At 38.1% G+C, this 23,519-nt stretch overlaps 1 protein-coding gene across 6 annotated transcripts in view; it reads right to left on the reverse strand.

The window, feature by feature from the left end:
* The window catches only part of LOC139969746 (serine/threonine-protein phosphatase 6 regulatory subunit 3-like), a 59,286-nt gene extending 44,021 nt beyond the window's left edge, over window positions 1-15,265 (reverse strand). For all 6 annotated transcript variants that reach the window (XM_071975434.1, XM_071975349.1, XM_071975267.1 and 3 more), the window contains exon 1: window positions 14,745-15,265. The gene's annotated coding sequence lies outside the window, so the exon portion shown is untranslated. The remainder of the gene's footprint in view (window positions 1-14,744) is intronic.
* Window positions 15,266-23,519: the final 8,254 nt, after the last annotated feature.

Here is a 23,519-nt window from a genome sequence, read left to right on the forward strand (position 1 = left end):
ATATTTTACATTCAGACAACCGAATTTGTTGTTTGGACATCCAAACGTAGACCTGGTCGTCCGAGAAACAACCAGGAGAAAAAAATCTTCAACATTTGCCCTGCTGTATATAATAATGTACATCTAATCTTCAGAACCTACTGTAATATTGTGTCGAGCCCGGCTCCTCCGATAGTAAAACTATATCGGGACTCGCGATAGAAAGGTACTGGGATATATTGATGCCGTATTTACGCTTCTTCAGGAGATGTCTCGAACGGAAGAAAACAATGACTTCACACAAAAAACAATTTGACGAGATAGGATTTGATTTGATGATTCGGTATAATTTCTTCTCTGTCGATTCTCTTAACAAATAAAACTAAATTACAATGATTTGACTTGACTTGACTCCGTCAATTAAACAATTAGAAAGAGTGATGAAATGGTGACGAAGCAACGAACTGATCACGGAGCGCTGACGGAGTGATAAATTTGCTGATCAAGTGATAAACTTTGCTGACGGAGTGATAAAACTTTCGGCCTCCTTTTACTTTTAAACCTTACTTCCATAAAATCTCACTGCGCATAATCAGTAGGCAGCCAATAACCTGACCATCCTGTATTAACTTAATGATATAAAAATAATTGTGCTGGCACTGATCTGCCCTGATTGGTTGGGAGTTTGGAAGTCCATCCCCTTTCTATGGAAACTTCCATACCACGTGAGAGAACCTTCTCGAATGTTCCACAGACATAATGGAATCTATTTTGGGAAAAGGCCCTGTACCAAGATTCAATAAGATAGTTAAAAACTTCTCGTGGGAAAACTGAATCCATGACCTAGATAAATACATAAGAGGCCTGTAAGGTATCTCGATGGAGTGTTTCGGTAACATCAAAGAGATGGTATTACTATTTCATAACATCCCCCTCAATCTTTTAAAATTTTTGGATACTCCAAAATTTTAACATCATACTGCTTTAACTTATCATTACCTCAAGAAGGTAGAGTACTGTAAGCACATTCACTAATATTCATTGACTTCAATAAATGGCCTTCATATATCTCAAAGGTTAACATTTAGGTTACGAATATTAAAATGATCATATGGTATATACATTGACACTATCTCCATGACTTTGAAATTGAAGTGTACCTCTTCAATATTGATGACATCATATGATGTAATCCAAAAAAAAAGGAAGATATCATTAAGATATCTTAAAGTTACATGACACAGCAAAATATGCAGTATCTCTAACAAAATACATTTATGCATTTCATACATCAATAATACATTTATATTAAAAGTGAAATCATGCCGTGATTTGGGGAGAGATCAGAGAATACTAGACTTAGTTATCTTTAAACTGAACTGAACACCTTAGCGTTCCATAAAAAATTTGTATATTAAAAACGAACCTTAAAAATATTACAAACTCATTTACAAAACTCCTCTTTAATGAAGGCATAGTTTCAAAACTGCTTTGAAACCTTGTGAATCATATACATTCACCTCAAGAAAATCAAGAAAATGTGACTCGATAGCATGGTGACCCTAGGTATGCACTCCGAATTGATAGTCTAGTAAAGTACCAAAGTACTAGATATTCGATACCATAAAAGAGACCCCCATAGACTATGACATCAACAAATCTTTCTTCAAATTAACATAATATATACTTAACATCTTGTCTTTTCAACTTCTTGCTTCATCATTAAAGAAATTTACTTTTGCATGAATAATTGAGGAAAAGAAAATATATACATAAATTCCTCAAAAGATCTATACTCTCATTTGCTTCGATAACTGTTGCTGTAAGCAAAAGTTGCACATCTTAAATGCTGTCTCTGAATAGCCTTCAATACAACATCAATGATGCAATGTAAATATCCTTAAAATATTTCTCAATATATGAAAACCCATGTTGCTAATATTCCGGATATGTTCTAATTGCCGGGTAAACGTTTGAACGAATTCATAAGGAGAAAATAAGGTATACTCATTACACATTTGTTATAAAAGATGAAACTAGGTCACTTGGTGGTGGTTTCAACAATAAAGCTTATATTGTTACACCATAATAGTACAATGACTTCCACTTAATAGGTATGCAGGTAAATGCCATGACGCATTCCATTCATACAATTGTGGGTAAAACACCTGTTCATCTGAACTTAAAGCAATATGCAGTTACACATTCTAACCATATAATGTTTGCAACATCCTGCTTGGACTGCCTGTAATGTTCAATCCCTTTTCATGGAGAAAATTCATTATTTCCTCTGTGTTGGAATATTTTCCTACATTCCACCAAAAATCATGACTCTTAAAGCCTGAAGGAAAACATGGTGTCTGATAGGTGACCAGAACCTGTAATTCACCCAATTTGTATCGAGCACGTTGGACTTTCATGTCTCCTTGTGGAGCATTTGCAAAAACTTTCTTTTGCCTTAATATGCTATCTTTCATGGAAGGATATGGAATTGCTAATCCTTCATTATGTGCTCTATTCTCTAAAAAGGATGCAACATTCATTGGCTTAGTGGTCATAAGACACATGATGTGATCTGAAGTTACCCCTGGCAAAATGTTACCAAACTCATCATGAAACTCAATATCTGCATCTTGCATGACATTAACATTTTCTGCATTAGAAGTGTTACTACTCAAAACATTTCTCATTCGAGCAACCTTTTCACTTGATGAACCCTTTGTTTTCAAGACCTGACGCAATTTCTGAATGTTGGTGATATTCTTAGTTTCAGAAGATGCTCTTACAAAACATGGTTTTAGCCTGTTATAATTGAATACATCACTAAGAATTTCTCCTTTGAGAGTGGCCAACAAATAATGAGTCCTATCCAAAACTTGATGGATCACTAATGGTCCACACCATTCTGCAGCAATTTTGCGAGAGTTCGCAGTCAAGGAGGAAGACGTTGGCTTATACAGATACACTAATTGACCCGTTGAATAAATTGCACCCTTGTCTAGTTTTGCACTTATCTTAACATTTTGAGCATCTTGTTGCTTCTTTTGTAAGACTAACATTACCCTTGACAAATGATCAAATCGTTTCTTTAACAATGCAGCATATTCTCCATGAGATTGTGATAATCCTGCCATTGGATTGAATGATAAATTTGTAAGATTTGGCGGCTTACGTCCAAATGCAAGTTCAAATGGGCTATAGCTACCTAACTGAGGAGAGGAAAATGTGTTATATGCATAGGCTGATGTTGGGACAAATCGTACCCAATCCGTACCAAACTGATTTAAGTTCACTTTGAGGAAATTTGAAAGAGTCTGAATGTGTCTTTCAACCTGTAAGCTTCCATGATTGCTTACACTGATGAACTTTTGTTCAATGCCTAAAGCTTTACTTAAGAGCTCCACTAATTTTCCTGTAAGAGAAGCTGCCGCATCACTTATGATACAAGACGGTGGACCAAAGGTTGTAACTACCCTCTGCAATAATGCTTCACATATTGTTTCAGCATCAAGAGTCTTGAGAGAAACACATACAACAAATCTAGTGATCTCATCACAAACAACCATCAAATGTTTAAATCCTGTAGCCGTCATGGGCATAGTCTTGAAATCCAGACTAAGTCTGTCAAAAGGACGATAAGAATCAGGAATGCGAGCATGATATTGTCTCAATTTGTCCGGTTTCTTACGGAATTCTTGACAACGGAGACATGCCTGAATATAATTACTGATGCGTTGAAACATATTACGCAGATAGAAATGCTGTCTAATGGTCAAATATGTACGCATTACACCTTGATGATTACTTAACAAGTCATCATGATATCGAGATATTATCTGTTCTACCATAGTCTCAGGTATGACTAACTGAAGAGTCATCTTAGCATCATTAGTCTCATGCAAAAATATCCTGAATAACAAACTATTACATAACAAATAATCCTCTGCTTGAGAACGAACAGTTCTAGCATGCTTAACATTACTTGGAATAATGTCATGTGCAAGAAAATCATAAATTGGTTTGTAGTAAGGACAAGTTTGTTGTTGAATTTGCAACTCTTTTACATCAAAGGGCAGATCATAGTTTTTGATCAGCTTTCCTTGAATTGCCTTCATGACTTTATTCAATTCCTTTTGTTTTGGAATGTGCCCTGTAACCAAATGATCAATGTTTGTTATGACTGGCTTTGGCTGAACAAACAATTCTGGTGGTGGTTCTCTGACGACCTCTTGCACTCTATGTCTATTCTGATCCACTAATCTTGGCTCTGTAGGTTGAGAAACACTTGCAAAATTTGGCACAACTAATATGTCAGGACTAAATGTATGTCTATTTTCACTCGGCATAGTAATAATAGGCCTTTCAATATATGTTTCTCTCTTATCTGTAGAATTAACTGGTGTAGTCCTCTTTTGTGACTCAGATTGTGGTCTCTGTGTAACATGCTCATTAGAATGTGTTGCCTTAGGAATGGATGTCCTATTAACTCTATTTGTCAATTCTTTGGCTGGGGAATCCTGCATAGACTCCTTTGTGACTTTATTCGGAAATAAATCTGGAACCTTGACTCCCATTGACCTTGCCATTGACCTTGTCATGATTGGATTAAATGTCTCCTTAGGTGGAGTTGAAAAATCCTCATAAGAACTGACCTCTTGAGCAACCTGATCTATTTCAGAGTGAAATTCCTGTGGTGCTCTAGACAAATAATCTGCCAAAACCAATTCTGAGCCTTTCTTATAACCAACCTGAAATGTATATTCTGACAATTTGAACAGAAGCTTACGTAAGCGTGAAGTTGCTGGTTCTTGTTTTGACTTAAACAATTCAACAATGGCTGAGTGATCAACATATGCCTCAAATTCTACATTTTGCAATAAATGTTTGAATGCTGTCACATTAATAAATAGACCCATCATTTCTAATTCAGTTACACTATACCTCTGACATGCTGGTGGTAATATCTTAGAGTAATATGCAATAATATTCTCTTTACCATTAACTCTTTGTGTCAAGTATGATCCTGTTGCTACTCGTGATGTGTCACTATATAATACAAAACGACCATATTTCTGTGGCATATGCAATATAGGTGGATTACACAACAACTCTTTAATACTTTGAAATGCACACTGATGTTCTTCTGTCCATTTAAATACCTTTCTCTTACGACTCAACTGATGTAATGGTTTCAATAGTGCTTGAATATTTGGGAAAAATGAAGCCACATAATTAACTGCACCTACAAATCGTCTTACTGACTTAACATTGTGTGGTTTCGGCGTGTTCCTGATTGCTGCACATCTGTCATGCAAAGTTTGGATACAAGCCTCACCTTCTGGGGTTATTGAGAGCAAATGTCCCATATATCGGACTGAATTTTGAAAAATGCTACACTTTTTCGGAGAGATTTTCAATCCGTTGTCCATTAAAACCTTAAAAATTGCCTGTAGGTGTTGTTTGTGCGATTGTTTGTCTGCACTGTACACAATAATATCGTCATGATGAGCAATACAGAACTTATTTGAATTTGGGATCGTTGCCAAAATATCATTAATTTGCGACTGAAAGATCGCTGGAGATAAATTCAATCCCTGTGGTAAGCGTTTATAATAATAATGCTTTCCTCCATGAAATGAAGCAATACCTGTATACTGTTGTGCATGAACACTGAGTGGCAGACAGAAGAATGCAGACTTTAAGTCAAGAACACCCAAAATTTTGGCTCCAGAGTACCCTATGGTACGGATAGTCTCATTCAGCAATGGAAATGGGTGATTGAGACGTTTTATTCTACTGTTCAAGTAGCGAAAATCTGTGACAACCCTTTTGTCTTTTGTTCCCTTCTTTGGAATTAGGAAAACCGGAGAGGTATAAGACTGATGTCCTACCGCTAAGATTCCTAATCGCACTAATTTGTCAAGCTCACTGGCGACAATGACTTTGTCCTCATCTGAAAGTCTATAGGGACGTATGTAAAATGGCTCGTCATTAGTAAGAGCAATATCAGCCTCATAATTTGGACAGTGAGATAATTCACCATAAAGAGAAAATGCATCTCTATGTGAGCCTAGAAATTCATATATGCTTTCTGTTTCTGAAGCATTTAGAATACTTTGTTCCAAATTAATGTTATCTCTCATGATTTCCTGTTCGGATTTGGAAACCAGGGGATCATCGGCTGTCAAATGTGGATAACGATGTAAATTATATCGTGTAATTGCATCACGATTCTCTTTGGAATTAGAATTGGTTCGAAAAAGAGACGGTTTTTCGATGTCTCTCATGACATTGAGAAAATCTAGAGATTCAGTAGGTATGTCCTCTGTGACCGTAATGATATCTGCTAAATCTAAATGAGCCACTGAGCGAGAAGGATGCAGACAAAATTTCTGGTTACCCATGTTCCTTAGTAGAATCTTTGTTCTACCTTTATGCATTTTCACTAACATTCGTGAAGGACACATACGAGATATTACAGGAAAAGGTTTAATAACTACATCTGCATTCCGTGCATATAGTGGAAGACGTCCCTGTACAGTAATGTATCTTTGCTGACCTGGGTAAATAACAAATCTCTGCACTGGCCTAAGGAAGACTTTGGCTTGTTTAATTCTAAAACAGTTTGTGGTAAAGTCCAATGATCCATTCAATTCCTTCAGAGTTTGACTACCTAATATTAAGTCAATACCTGTCAGGTTTGCAGCAATTAAAGCAGAAAGCTGAAATTCATGACCTTGAATTTTGACCTGAAATGTTATCGTGCTATACGCATGAATAAACTGACCATTACCCAACTTTAGGTTTACTACATCAACTGAGACTGGTTGTATAGAGGATAAATACTTTGAATTTTGCACTGTAGAAGAAGAAATGATAGAGCGTGTCGCTCCACTATCAAACAACAATGAAATTCCTTTACCATCATGTAAAGTACCTCTTACAAAATTACGTGTGTCCAGTTGAATATCCACATTACGGTCGTTCCCTGTATATTTAGAACTAGGAATATTACTATTCTTCCAAATATTATTTGCTTTACGTTTCGATCTTCCCTTACTTGGTACTTTGTCTGGAGTCACTGTATGATGAGTGCTATCATAAGTGCTCCCTAATGAAAATTCTGTGTTGGTACTTTGTTTACATTAGCCTCCATTTCATGGCTTAGGCGAATTTGGCAATATTGTGCAAAATGACCTCGATTTTGGCAGTAGTAACATGTGATTGAAGGATTAAAATATGGTAACCTTCTCCTGTTATTATTCTGACCTGTCCTAGGACCACGAGAATCACGAGAACTATATCTTTGCCTCATGTCTTTTGGATTGTCTTGCGATTCTGACCTACGTGACTGATCAAACTTGGTCTCTAATTCCTGAATTTTGCTACACAACTCGTGTATCTCAGAAGATGCAGAAATAGTAGGAGTCTGAACAGAAGACGCTTTGTCGTGCATTGCCATAAATAGTTCGGAAGAAGCTGGGGGTTGACTTTCTATTTGTAAGTCAAAATAACATTGCACTTTCATGACCAAATCTGTAATTGTTGCTTCTGGTGATGCAGACATTAACACTGCTGAGCGGCATTGCAAAGGCAGGGTCGAGATGAATTTATCTCTAATTTGGTCCTCGCCATAACTTAATTGTGCTGCAGCTTTTGAAATTTTGGCCAAATGAGCCTGAGCTGTATCACCTGGTTTATAGCTTAATGCTTGAAATGCCTGTGATTTAGCGTAGGAAGAAGTCCCTGGACTGAAACGAGCAAGGAATTGCTTGCGCAGATCAGCAATAGTTGAAAAACTTTTGTTTTCAATCCAGAGTCTGGCTTGGCCTTTAAGTGTTCGCTTAAATGTGCGACATATTTCATTAAATTCTTCCGCTACAGGGGTGGTTTGGGACGGCAATTTATGCACCTCTAAATAATCTTCAAATCCCAAATAATGAGCTTCGGCTAAATCTGCATCAATTACATCGCCCTGAAATCGTGATGGCAAAAAATCAGTGGGCCTATGTTTCTGCATAACATTAACAGAGGTCGAAGTTTCCTGTTCACTGACGGACATTATGCCGAATACAATTAGGCTAGTTATGAGTATACAACATGAGCCTATACTTAATTGAACACACTATCGACCGCAATTAAATACAAATAACAAATATGCAATACATGGACACGATTAAAATAACTTAACGGTACACTCTGATCTCAAATAGGGGTTGGGATACAAATTGGCATGATTTCACTCACCCTTAAGTTTAACTAAGAACTGGTAGTGGAACTGCAAACGATGATTGAAGTCCCTCGGTTAGCAGTAGTAGTAGTAGCCTAGTAGCGGCAGGTAGTAGCAGGTACTGTAGGTAGTAGCAGGTAGGTCTACATCTCGTAAGAACTTCAAATTCGTTCGCCGTTAACATCGGGTAGAGTCTAGGCTTAGATCGCGAAAATGTTCAGTTCTGATGTTTAGAGCTGTAGTATGACTAACTACGTACTAGTTGCGCGAATGTTCAAACGCGAACTGCATGCTGGGTTGATTAACGTTCGTGTACAGATCAGTGGTTCCGGTGTACAGGCTTAGGCTAGTATAGGCTGACTTCCATCGCAGAGTGTTTCCGTTAGGCTAGGTCGTGAACATGCGCTGTGTTCCTCGTTAGGTCTTCGGGCCAAAAAAATCCTCCTGTTCGTTGTTGATCGTAACGAACGAAAGTGTGAACAGTTCCGTTACCGTTTTGTTCCTGAAGAAAGCAACCGATCTCCACCATGTAATATTGTGTCGAGCCCGGCTCCTCCGATAGTAAAACTATATCGGGACTCGCGATAGAAAGGTACTGGGATATATTGATGCCGTATTTACGCTTCTTCAGGAGATGTCTCGAACGGAAGAAAACAATGACTTCACACAAAAAACAATTTGACGAGATAGGATTTGATTTGATGATTCGGTATAATTTCTTCTCTGTCGATTCTCTTAACAAATAAAACTAAATTACAATGATTTGACTTGACTTGACTCCGTCAATTAAACAATTAGAAAGAGTGATGAAATGGTGACGAAGCAACGAACTGATCACGGAGCGCTGACGGAGTGATAAATTTGCTGATCAAGTGATAAACTTTGCTGACGGAGTGATAAAACTTTCGGCCTCCTTTTACTTTTAAACCTTACTTCCATAAAATCTCACTGCGCATAATCAGTAGGCAGCCAATAACCTGACCATCCTGTATTAACTTAATGATATAAAAATAATTGTGCTGGCACTGATCTGCCCTGATTGGTTGGGAGTTTGGAAGTCCATCCCCTTTCTATGGAAACTTCCATACCACGTGAGAGAACCTTCTCGAATGTTCCACAGACATAATGGAATCTATTTTGGGAAAAGGCCCTGTACCAAGATTCAATAAGATAGTTAAAAACTTCTCGTGGGAAAACTGAATCCATGACCTAGATAAATACATAAGAGGCCTGTAAGGTATCTCGATGGAGTGTTTCGGTAACATCAAAGAGATGGTATTACTATTTCATAACACTACAGTACTTGTACAGCTTCAATCACAATTTAAGCTCCTTTTCACCATCCTACTTGCTCCAGTGACTCTACTCAAGACCAATGATGATCCGCCCAATATACTCCTACAGTATCTTCTTTACAGGAATAGCTCTAAAAAACAAAAAAACTTGAATGGACCCTGGCTGTAGCCCTGTTCAAGATTTAAAATATGATGATTTAATTTCCCAAATTTGCAATTTCCCTCTCACTGTATCCTACTGAACATCTGCACCATCTTACATCCACACTCTATCAATCCAGCATATACTGTATGTTAGTTATCATTTGCAACTGAGTAAGTACTGTAACATATATTGAAAAGGCTTACTTCCCCCCAAAACTAATTGTACATATGCAAAACTGTGAACTCTGAGGTTAGTTTCTCCTGAACTTTCAGAGTGACTAGAGGAAGCCAGCTCATGTAGCAACTTCCTCACCATTTCCAAATTTGACTGACATGGTCAAGACAAATGCAATGAGTTCACGCAACATCTCTCTTGAACAGGATTATGGTAATCAGTATAATTAAAGTATACTCCATCCAATGAGTCAATACTCCATCCAATGAGTCAGTATTCAATCCTCGTTTCCGACAGATCTGCTTCAACGTGAGATGACATGTGTTCAAAGATTAACACACTGTAGTCCACATGGGCAGGACCTACAAATTCGTGATACTACAGTAAATGAATGTTTGCTTGCAGAAAGAGAGAAGCCATTCGCAGATTTCGGCCGATACTGTAGAAGTTTTCAAACAATTTGCACCTTTACACTGCACATGGGGAAAGTAACATGATATATTGACGTATTATCACACAATGTCTGTGCAGTTTAGTGTCTTTTTGACAGACAATCCACTTGACATCTTCTTCATGTACTTATCCTACATATTTTGCACACATGAATGTTTGTAGCAAAGGATACATTATTGCAAAGACAATCAGCTGGCATTTTTTCTTCTTCAAGGACAAGCTACACAGTAAACACTGTACAGTAGCATGCGCTAAGTACCGTATCTGTTACTGATGTACCTGCGAATGAATTCCCTTTAAGTCTAAAAGTCCCTGTACAGGAAATTCAATTAACACTGTACAATCCATTGCTTACTTTCATGTACTCCTCAGTTACACACACACACACACACATTCCATGACGTCATCTGATGTCAAGAAGGGAAAATCCCTAGAGAAACTACAAATTATACCTGGTTCATGACTTACAGGTACGGTATAATGTGTCTACTGCCACCATGTGACCAAGGCAATAAAAAAAAAGTCTGTAATTAGTTTTCAACTTCAGTGATAAACTAGAGTAGGTTTTACTACATGTAGATGATCAATTTTGTATCCCTTTAAAGGAGCATATTGCGTTTAAATATCAAGCTTAAGTGACACGGCTGCATACCATTAATTGTACCAAACATGGGATGAATATGAACATATACGTCAGCAAAATGGCTAATTATTCAACGATAAGCCACACCTATAAACGTTCTCTCTGTTACATATGCATCTCCTGCATAAAGGTCATGTCGGGTTGCCTCAGTAAAGTGCAATACGTGTGAAATTTCTGGATTACTGACCGTCCCATATACTTCACAGGGGTGCGAACAATATATATGTACAGTACAGTCAGTGCATTATAGTCCTACAGTATAAGAACGTTACAAAATGAGCTTGCATATTGAGTTGAATTTTTTTTTATTTAGCAACACTTACCGACTTTCCAATTAGATTGAACCCTTTAAAATATAAAATGAAATTTAAATGTACAAAATTTACAATATAAACAAAGAAATCAGGACTAAAACCATCATTAGTTTATGGAAAATCAAAGCTCCAAGTCGGCAATACCTGACTATGCTATAACATGTTGTCAATCACAATCGAACTTGACAGAAACTACCCACAAGGACACTGATTGGTCAATTATTTGAAAATGTTAGATTGAAATTTTGAGAACAGCAATATTTTCAGAACATACCGTGGATTATACTTAAGGCCTAATGCCTAAGGACTATAGCGTAAGTGTAGTCTATAAGTTATTGTATTTATACGCCTTGCATTTTCCATACTGTAACTGATGCGTTTCACGAACATTTAATAAACCAACTGACGTAAATAACTCTTTAGTGATACACTAAGAGTATGTACAGCCTGTACAGGCTGCAAATAAAATACCTATATACGTCTTTTAAGAGCTCACTTCTTTTTGGAGGTTTTGATTGGGCAGTTATCATTACTTTAAAGGAAATTGCTAAAACGCATGGCTCAGTTACATCTAGTAGTACAGGCCTAGTACATCAATTAATGTACGTATTAAAAGAGCGAAACAGGCTTTTTGTTGTCGCCTGACATAACGTGATAAAGATGATTTTGATTGGTTGATTTCAATATAAGAATAAGAAAGGTGGTATAGTATACCTGCATAAGTGTTTGGGCCAACAAAATTGCCAATTTTTACAAAGAGATTAATCACTTGTTACAGAGGGTTCGCAGAATTAAAGTTCTATCACAGTAATCTCTCTTTCATCAATTGAAAGTTGTTGATATGTAAATGAATGTCAGTGACAATAGAATACTAAAACTGCCAGATAAATGCAATATGGACCTTTAAAATAATCTAAATAAAAAAATGCTACGGCCATGTTTTTTGACCTGGGGTCTGTGGTCCCCCATTGAGTCTACAAAAAAGGGGGAGGAGGCTGAGTGTATGTGAATGATGATAACTATTATATCAATGATATGTGTCCGGGCGATAAAATGGTCAGAATTGAATAAAATTCATTAATTGTCCCCAGATCAACTTTCATTCAGGGGTATACCTTGGAGTTTCTTGGTGTGACCAAATTGCAATTTAGTTTGGGTATTATTTCGTTAATATTAAATATTGACCAAATGCAGAAAGCTAGCTCTTTAATGTGTTAACATATTAATGCCCGGGGGTAGCATTGTGGTCCAGAGGTTCAACGGAAATGAACAAGTTTGCGATCTCAGGACTGTAGCATAGAGTCCTGACCAGAAAATTAAGCTGTGTCCTTGACTCCTTGGGCAAAGCACTCCATCTCCATTGTCTCTTTTCACCAGGGTGTATCAATGTGAGGTAAACATAAATATAGCTGCATGCACCAGTTTGTGGCTACACCCTAGGGGAAGTCTTCCTGGGGACACATCTATTGATGAGGTGCACTGTAGTGCTGTTTGAATCACATACATTTCGGTGTGTGGGTGGGACAAGTTACCATTGACCTTGCCTTGACACAAGAAGTCCTCTAAACCTCCAACTTTAATCCCAAAGTAAAGAATTTTCGAAATTCTTCCAATGTTTACCATACAGTAATAAGCAAAAGAGTTTAATGAATGAATTTACCTCCTAGACACATCTTCTCTTTTTATACATTAATACTGGAACAAGATGACATGAAATGACGCCAGTGCAGAGCAGAGCAAAACCAGCTGTTTACATTCCTACTGTATTATACTGTACCTACACCAGCAGTAACATACCACTGTGACATACAGTAAAGCACATATGGTAACCCAGGATGTCACCGAATGACTCGTATGAAAATACACATACAGCAAATTTCACACCTAGCACATGCATACTGTATTGCAACTGTACTGTTGCCTGTAGTGCATACAGATTCTAGGGCAGCAAGTGATTGTATACAACCAATGTACTGTACAATGCTATGAATATTTATGTAGGTCATGAAAACAAACTTAATGGACACGTTTGAATGATTACTGCAACTTTTTAGCAGAGCACATTAAAAAGTAAACACAGTCTGAAGTTACTTTTTTGACCAACATTTCTAATCTTTTTTTTTCGAATTGACCTTTGGGTGATCATCAATAGAAAGTAGATGGACAACCTAACATACAGTGTAGATCACTGCTGATTTGTGTCAGCCCCTGTAAAGTCACTCACACAAAGCCAACAGAACTTCTGAAAGGCAAGACTTGTTTCAATTACAGATGCATGATCAATGCATTTTCAAGGACAAATTTCGTTGGACTTACTGTTACCCATTGCCGTTACGTCATCTCAAGCTTAAAAGAACTTACATTTTAATAAGGTATCAAATTCTACATCAAACTATTTTGAAAGGTCACCTGAGTTTCTGCTTTCTGCGAAACCGGCCATGGCATTGAGTAAACGCACTGCAATGCCTAGAGCTTTGGCTTTGTGTATGCAGTCCGACCTCTTCATCACAAAGTGTTCTAAGCCTATTACTGTACAGAGTATACAGTACATGCCGACATGGACTTGTCAGAACAGAACCAAGAACAGACTAGGTTGTGAAGGACTCCGACTGGGTGTGGGGCTGATGGTGCATAGATCTATTTTGAAACCAACTGTTGTACAACTATGCTGATTTGGTTTTGATTTTATATTAGGCATGGTATCAATTAGAGACTGTCTTCTGACTTTCACCTATTAGGGGGGTGGGGAGGGTGGGGGGAGTGTGACACTGTTGCAAACACCATCCTGTATTTACGTCCCTGTTTCAAACTTTCTTGCAACAATGTCATAATATGATAAGGTCTAGAGCTCAGAATTGGGGCTCTTCAGTTTCGTAGGATCATGCAAGGGAAATAAATTTTGGCAGTCCAAACCACCCATCTGTCAGACCTTGCTGGAAACCTTGATTGCCCAACATTAATTTTGAGTAGCCTACTCCCAGACAATTGCTCAACTTTAAAAAAAAATGTGCTGTATGATACTTTGACCAAAGTTGTAGTACCAATCATAGTATTATAGGCGAGGCCTAGGCTATCCATTTTGTATTTACCTAAAGTTCAATTGTCTAGGCTAATTGTTTATCCAAATTGTAAAAAAAAACCTTTACTCAAGATTTTGGCCTACTTGTCTTTGTAGGCCTAACTTCCCTAACTGTCTATACTCAAGTAATTAGGCCCAACCTAGGCCTAGTCTAGCAAGTAACAATGCACATGCCTATGCCTACCCAAACATTATGCCTTAGGATAATCAACAATAAAATTGGCCTAATCACACCTAAAATTTAGTCATACACATCCTGGTGTGAGGTAAGATTCACTGTTAGACAATGAAAGGGAACTTTCTAATGGGACGCTGAGTTGATATGACAATAGCAGCACCAAAGCTTGTGATTTAGTATCTATCATGTACACAGTGACAAATGAACCAGGCAAAGGGTAAACAAGGATTTGTTAAAGTTACTTGGGAACTTACTCCTTCACTGGGGAAAATATTCACATTGATATCGTTGATGGTTAGTAGACGATCCCAGTACACTCGGAGTATTCCAGGCAATTAAGTTTAACCTCGTTACGCAATGTCATATACAAGCGAGTGAAGGTTTCTGATTAAGTTGTCATTCTGGCGATATCAAACCTAATCCACACAATGTAAACAGCAGATAACGTTCTACGGCAAACTTCAGTTATGCATATCACTCAGTTGCATATGCGGAGTTTGTTAGGATTCTACGTAAATAGTGTATACAATAACACTAGGCTGGAGATTCACCGTTCGTTAAAACTCATTTACATGCCTTAAGAATTATCCACTGGATCACATATGGAAAAAATCGAGTAAGCAAACACATGAAAATGACTTATTGGCAGTTAAAACGTACTGCAAAGCTACATTACTTCACGTACACAACGGCATTTGCTCTTGCAATAAAAATTACCGGCGCCAATCTTGTAACGCATTGCTTAATTTCAAAATGGCGTCCCTCTGCACTCGACTGCATCCATGATGCATTGCGCGTTCAATCACGTGACCTATTGCGTTCTTCAATGCTATTGCATGCATGCTGTCCGAAAAAAACTCAAAAGGTCCACATCAAGTTTATTGCCAAACTGTACCAGAATGTCAAAGCAGATATATGCAGTTAATGTTAGATAATATATATCTTTATGGAATGTAAAAGCCAATGTAATATGTAATATTTTGCAATTAAAGAGGGACATCATGATCATATCGGCTACCCCCAAAATTGTGCCCAAGATATGGGACTTTGCCAAAATTAACTCCGTCTGCTCCGGTGATCTAATCTCATATCCAAAATAGCCTACAAGAGGCGAAAGACCTCGAACAGCGTTCTTGGCAGACGGTTTATTTTTGTAATTGAAGGGAGTACGTTGGCGTAAACTTTGTTGAATAAAATTTGACGAAACCCTGACCATATTCTCTATCCAGGAAAGTTGTACCTTTCAAAATGGGGGAGTGTGTATAGCGTCCGCACCCCGTCGTATATGGATATTAATGTGTATAGATGCTAGTGCGGTTTAGTCAAATAAATCTTTCTTGAAACCAGCTTTCAGGAAATCATGAAATGAGATACTATGTTCAAATTATGAAGATTATGACTCACGCGAGATGGCGAATGTGACGTTGAACGTATACCGTACTACTTCAATTGTACATGTAGGCCTATAGCCTATATGTTTACATTTCTTGCTTCTATTTTGTCACTTTTGTATATATATATATATATATATATATATATATATATATATATATATATATATATATATATATATATATATATATATATATATATATATATATATATATATATATATATATATATATATATATATATATATATATATACGTAGAGACTTATAGGTCTGTCATGTAGAGTAGGGTAATTGACAAATAGGCCTATATATTCGCTAACTTTTACGTCAGCTTTACCCATTATGTGGTTGTTTGGTACCAAGCTTAACATGTTGGGATTTCTTTACTACCATGCAGGCTTTTATTTTGGTGAAGACCTCGAGTAGGGGTTAGATTGTCAGCACCACAACCATTACAATTTCTCGCGACGAAAAGAGGATAAATTTCGAGATAGTCGAATGGTCGAATAAAATATGCATTTTATATTACCATACCATAATATAATTAAGTAATATAATACAGAAAAAACAACTATATAGAGATATCATTGACTCAAGGGGTCATTATTTATAGAATATTTATTTTCTAACAATTGCAGTTTCCTATACTTTATTCTTACGTACTACACGGCATGATACCTACAGAAAACAAAACGGTAGCCTATTTAAATGCTACATTAAGAGTTCAATCTGGTTAGCCCTCTTTTAGTTCAAACCCGGATAAAACGGCGGTTTTCTTCTTTCTTGGGAGGGGGGGTGCATTACGTGATCTACAAAGGAAGCAAAGCTGTCAAGGGCGGCGGAACCGGGGGGGGGGGGCACAGGGGGCACGTGCCCCCCCACTTTTCCTCAGGTTAAAAATGTGCCCTTTTTCTACATAAAAATTGAGGTGTCTCAAGTTAGCAAGAGGCCAGGGAACCAGAACGAACACTCGGGAAGGGCCGTTTCCGGCCATCTGAGGGGTTTGTAAAACCAACATTTTTCTTCTACGCTCCGCGCCAAACCGATGGTGGCGCTCCGCTCAGATCGTCGTGCATACAACTTTGCGAATCCTGGCTACGCCCCTGACTTTTAATGAATTTCTGTGGGTCAAACTCAAAGCTATTTCGAATGGAAAACAAATTGTTAAGATATTGACAAGACATAAACTCTAATTCGGAAGATTCCTACATTAGCAACTAGCATGATTTCACCTCATTTTGTATCAAAAGAAAACTTGTTCCTTGTTTCCCAATTTGCACATTGGATATTGCAGTGCTAGTATGCATATTTTCTTTGAGAGGGGGGGGGGGGGTGTTGATGTAGTGATGTGTATACGCAAATAAGATGATACAATAAGAGTTATAAAGGGTATAAATATAAGGCTGCATCAGTTCAATCGAATTTCTGCAAAGTGCCCTTTGATGTCGGTGCCCCCCCCCCCCCAGATTAAAAGTGCTTCCGCCGCCCTTGAAAGCTGTCTTCCCTATCTTACTCCTCGAGCTCTAAGTTTGTGAAAGTTTATATTCCTGCTGCAGCTGCTAAAATAAGGAAAACAGCTTTGGTTACTTCGTAGCTACGTGATACCCAGAAAATGGCAGTTTCTTCCGGGTACAAATCAAGCAAGGGTTAAATAGGTTGAAATCGTAATGCAACGGATAATTAAATAAAATGAATGAATCTTGATATGAAAATGTATATAGAACGGTACGAACGTTTTCACTGAGCTTGTAGAGCAGTAAGTTGGAAATGTCGAAATTTAAATTTGGCAAAAAAGTGCTGAGACTTGAACATGATTTTTCACTGGTACAATGTTGGTATTTTTCGTATTAGGTAGATTGTGGTATATGTTTTGGTCGGAAGGGGTGGGGTTGGAGGGGGGCAGGGTTTGGGAGAGGACGGAAAGGTATGTCTTAATACTGATCTTGGTACAATAAATGAAATGGTAACCATTGGCCTTAAACATCTGAGTGTTTCATTGATTGATTTACCTACAAAAATATCTATAAAGTCAATTTTACATTCGTTGCTATGCAAAGAATAAAATGTTTCATCTACCTGCAAACATGCACCAACAACAAAACAATGTCTTCTCAGAAGGTCTTTTAGTAAAACCGAGGGCGCTCAACCACTAATCTGCTCAAATAAAGACGAGAAACGAAGGCTTTTTATGTCTGGAAAAGTTATCGTGATTTCAGTGATTCAAATCCCGTTCTTGACATCATATCCATCATTTCTGTGCTCTTTCCAAATTTGTTTGTTTTCTTCAAGTTCCCGATACGTTTTCCTTTCTAATGTGCATGTACAAAGCAGTATCGACTTCAATTAAAATTCCATCGGGGTGTGAGGGCGCTCGTAGAAATAAACCCTTGTTTTAACGGAGTTGTAGAGAAGGAAAACACGGGTTATTGGCCCTATGGCCCCTATCACTCTGAAAAATACAAAGAATTCACGATTTTGCAACTACGAGCTTTGTTATGAGGTATCCTCGGAAAGTAAAACGGCTCTTTGTCATACCTGTTGAATCCTGCATCCGCCTCAGCAACTCGATCCCTACATGGTTTGCATTAGCAGGCGCGTATCCAGGATTTTCTAACCCGGGGGGCGCGAATTACTATCTAAGCGGAGCGCCACCATCAGTTGGCGCGCAGCGTACAAGAAAATTTCTTGTTTTGAAACCCCCCAGATCACCGGAAACGGCACTTCTCGGGCTTGAAATGACCAACCAGATGTACACTTTTTGCCTGAGAACCAAGTATTTCCTAATAGTTTTTTTTTTCCATCCATAACCTTTTTGAAGATTGTCACCAGTCACAAATCATGTTCGACCTCATCTCATGTCCTGTGGATCATTGCTTTTTATAGGTGATTCAACGTCGCGGCCCACAATATCCGTCAGGGTCACTTTTCAAGGTTCCAAGCCCATTATTTGTTCAGAATTTGAAAATTCACATTTCTCGTGAATAAACTCACTTCAAAACATACCCATAATGTTGCACAAAATTTCATCTACGGACAACCAATATAGAAAAACCTCCTTCAACCCCTAACAGACCGGTCAAAATTGCACGAGTAGAGGGAAGTGTGATGCAGAATGTTGGTCAGAAATTTTCTAAAATTCAGACACATGTTATTGATGTACAAATATTAAAACCTCTTATAACGGCTATTATAAAACTTTGTTGAAGGAAATGAAAAAATAGCAGATATTTCCGAAACCGAACACTACACACATAGGTGTAGGAGGCGCGGCGGCAGTGGCGGAGCTAGGGGTATTGGTCAGGAGTGGCGAGAATGGTCTGTAGGGGCGCTTTCGACACTATCTAAGCGGAGCGCCACCACTGGTTGGCGCGTAGCGTACAGAAAATTTTTGAGTAAAGATACTCCCTAGATCGCCGGAAATGACCTTTTCCGGGCCTGGCTAATTTGCAGATAAACGAAGAATAAGGTGTCATCGCCAAATTACACCAACAAAATGTGACAAATGTCAATAAGTAGATGAGAGCGCAATAAAAAAGTCAATAATCTAGAATAAGTAAAAAATGGTAAAGAGCTGAAAAAGCCGCCAGCAGTCCATTTGAGTCCGTCAGGGGGGGCATCCACCCCCTGACCGTATGGACGCTCCGCCACTGCGCGGCGGGGGTGCAGCCCCTAATTCGCCATTACTAATGTAAAAGAGAGTTTTGACATAATTGGACCTCCATGCTCTTTATACATCTATACATGAGACATGTCGTTCTTTACATTAGCATCCCGCGGTGTACTGCGCAATTTTAACGGACCCTACGGTACATGATGGCATGCGATGTAATAACCGATGCTTGCTTATATGATATTGACATGAACACGTTGAACGCGCGCTTGGTTATTTTTTCAGGCAAGTCGGACAGTTTTGAGGCTTTTCATCCTGGAACGCCATTTTCATGCTCACTGATATGATGTGATATCTGCTGTTTGCGTTACAAATTCGAACAGGCGCGTAGCGAGGAATTTGCCAAGGGAGGGGCGAAGCCTGTAGGCAAATTATCTAAGCGTAGCGCCACCATAGGTTGGCGCGAAGCGTACAAGAAAATTTTGGCCGAAAATGCCTCCCAGATCGCTGGAAATGGCACTACCCAGGACCATTTGTTAGCGCGAAGCGTACGAGCAAATTTTGGCCGAAAATGTCTCCCAGATCGCTGGAAATGACACTTCCCAGGCCTTGTAAGTTGCCTCTAAGCACTTTCTATTTTGAAATTACTTAGCGATATCATTTAAAAAAAATGCTGAATGGGGGGGGGGGGGCGGGCGGTCGCCCCCATTCCAAAATGCGTCATGTTCCCCGACGACACGGTCGAGTTCGAGACCAGCCACAGTTGGTTTCATAGCACAATTCTACACACGCGTTATGATAGACCATATATAGTATATATATATAGATCATTAGTGAGAGAGGAAAATGGAAACGTCAAAAAATGGAGTTGTCGGTGTAAGGGGTAGGGTGAGTCACACTTTTACGAAATCATTGATCCGTCACTGGCCTTCAATGTAATGATGTCACTGTTCCTCTTTCTCTTCCCGGTGTCTTCGCGTTTTTCTTTTACTCCCTCCTTTTCTCCTTTTTCTCTCTTTTTTTTCTTTTTCTTTTCCCTTCCTTCCTCTCCTCCTCCTCTTTTTTCCCCTCTTATTTCCTTTTTTCTTCTCTTTTTTTTTCTCTCCTCTTTTTCTTACCCGGGGGGCGCGCGCCCCCAACGCCCCCCCCCCTGGATACGCACCTGCATTAGAGACAATATAGTATAGGGTCTCTAGTTTGCATAGCTCACCGACGGATGTCGGAAGAATCTGTTAAGTAGAAGTACCCCCTCAGTTAGCCGAATTTGCCTTTCGAAGATTCTGACATTATGATATAAAACATCTGTGCGGTCATATTTACATTGCAACATTTGAAGAGCCTACATCAATGTTCAATTGTGACTTTCTAAGTCAACATTTTGAGATACAAATTCAAATTCAGAATTGTAAGATAAAAGGTCAACATTTTGAGATAAAAAGTCAACATTGTGACATAAAAAGTCAACATTTTGAGATAAAAAGTCAAAATTTTGAGATTCGGGGACACCCCCCCCACCCCCATGTCCTTATAAGCCACCGTAATTGACAATTGACAACAGTTTGTCTAAATGTATACATCTCTATCAATATTCTGTGTTTGATTATCTCAGATTCAGTGGATGCCTCAGTGTATTCGTCTGTCTCTGTGTCTATCAGTCTGTTCGTATTACCATACTGATTGGCTGCCTGTTTCTCTACCTGACCAGGTTTTTTGTCTCTCTTCTTTTTTTTTCTCGATTTATTTCACTACTGTCTGTTGGCAGCTCTTCTTATCTGCATACAACAATACACGTATATCTCGTGTTATCGGTAATTAGTAACTTTTCAATGCTACGTAATCGTTTCATCTGCGGGTAGGTCATTTAATCCCCCCCCTGTCTCTCTCTCTTAACGAATGTTATTCATTCGTAAATTATAAGGTCTAATTAGTTCCGTAGCATCCAGCTGATTGTGTTCTTAAGCATATAACGTCTGTCTCATACATACCTTGATTAAATTGAATATTTTATGAGCAGTAGGACGAAACTTAGACTCCTTCATCAACAATTCCCAGAATCTAATAACATCGATGATAAATGATTTCTGCAATTGTTTTACCTATATACTTTCGTCGTATTTTCTCCTTAGATTAGCAAACTGTTTTATTTGCATTCTTGTTTTGTAAGGATTATACAAGCTTTCGAATTTTACTTCTCATGAATTAAAAACAAGAAAACAGAAAAGAAAAGAGAAATAAGACGCTTCTAAATGTCAAATGCATCGCATAAATTGCATTCGTGAGGCTTTTATAACCAAATTCTGTGAACCTTCCCTTATCAATTTTATTGAATCCATTTTAATAACTGCCGGTGAATTTGTTATAGACATATACCCTTTCATGGAAGACATATAAGCACAGTTACTACTTATAGAATTAATAACTTTCGAATAACCACTCTCCGAAGTCTGTAAGCCTGTAGACAAGGTTGACAAAGATATTGAGTTCCGACCCAGGCCAAATTTAAGCTTGAAAAAAAAGAGTTTCCGAAACCCGAACTTTTCTGGAGGGTGCTTTCATTGTGTTCTGTAACTTACAACTATTCCTAGACTAGACTATTCCAAGACTAGACTGTTCCAAGACTAGACTACTCCAAGACTAGACCACAGTAGAGTAGACTTCCATAGACTAAACTAGAGCAGACTTTCATACACTAGAAATGAGTCGACTAGGCTAGATTATATTATACTATACCTAATTATAATCCGGCCATTTGATTGGTCAATTGCTCGTCGATTGCATGCAAAATCCGCTCTATTGCACTCTATGAAATAGAGCCATGGGTTATACTTTTTTGATAGCACTTTTTTCAATGGTAAGAGAGTAGAGAAACCTGTCTGTTCAAAACAATCTGTTGCATGAGTGCATTTTACATCCAATTATATCCAAATTTGAAGGTGCTATATTCAACACCGCCTCGTTGAATGGAACAAATTACATCTTTCAACGAATGAAATATTTGCACTATTGCACTCATAACCATTCATTATTTGTATACTATACTATACTATACCATACCCTACCTACCCTACCACATTACACTACACCATATAGCATACCATATACCATACCATACTAAACTATAATACACTAGACTACACTACTCAACACTAGACCAGACTGGAGAGGGCAAATGATTTGGTGCATAAGGTGGTGTGGTGGGGAACACACAAGGGGAAAACAATTTGGAATTGAACTGGTGACCATTTATTTGACGTTCTAGCATATCCGGGGCAACAGCAATATCCTTTAAAGGGATATTCCGGTGACAGTCAATATATTTACATGGAAGAGAAACGTATTCTACACAGAATTTTATCTATTTGTAACACGTTTGTTAACATACTATTTTCCATAGTGGATAAAATTTGTACAGGTCACTTATGCCTCACGAGTCTCGGACTCGCACTTTAACTTGGATTGTCCTTGATCTAACACGGATAGGGTCTCAAATAAGCTATTGTTAGGCTTCCTGATCCTTGGGTCTCTAAACTAAACTATACCAAGAACTCGGACTTTGACTCTGTTACTGAGATTTCGCGGACTCGGAAAATTGTACTCGTATACTTGGACTCGGGTACTCAGATGCAAGTTGTACTCTGATGCACCCCCTTGGACTCGGATGCCAAGGAGTGGACTTAACTTGGAATCGGATACGAAGAACTTGGACTTGGACACGCGTATAGTATTACTTGGATTCGGATATTTAAACTCGGATACTTGAGCTCGACTGTATAGGAGTGGGCTCAGACTTGAGATGAGATTTTATTCGAAAGTGATTCACATGATCTTAATATTATTTTACTATATATATATATATATGTATATATATATATATATATATATATATATATATATATATATATATATATATATATATATATATATATATATATATATATATATATATATATATATATATATATATAGATATCTGATCAGTTGTCTGACGATCGCTAAAACGCGTGAAACTCCGAGTTACAACTACTA

The sequence above is a fragment of the Apostichopus japonicus genome, chromosome 1 (genome assembly GCF_037975245.1).
Source record: "Apostichopus japonicus isolate 1M-3 chromosome 1, ASM3797524v1, whole genome shotgun sequence".
Lineage (NCBI taxonomy): Eukaryota > Metazoa > Echinodermata > Holothuroidea > Aspidochirotida > Stichopodidae > Apostichopus > Apostichopus japonicus.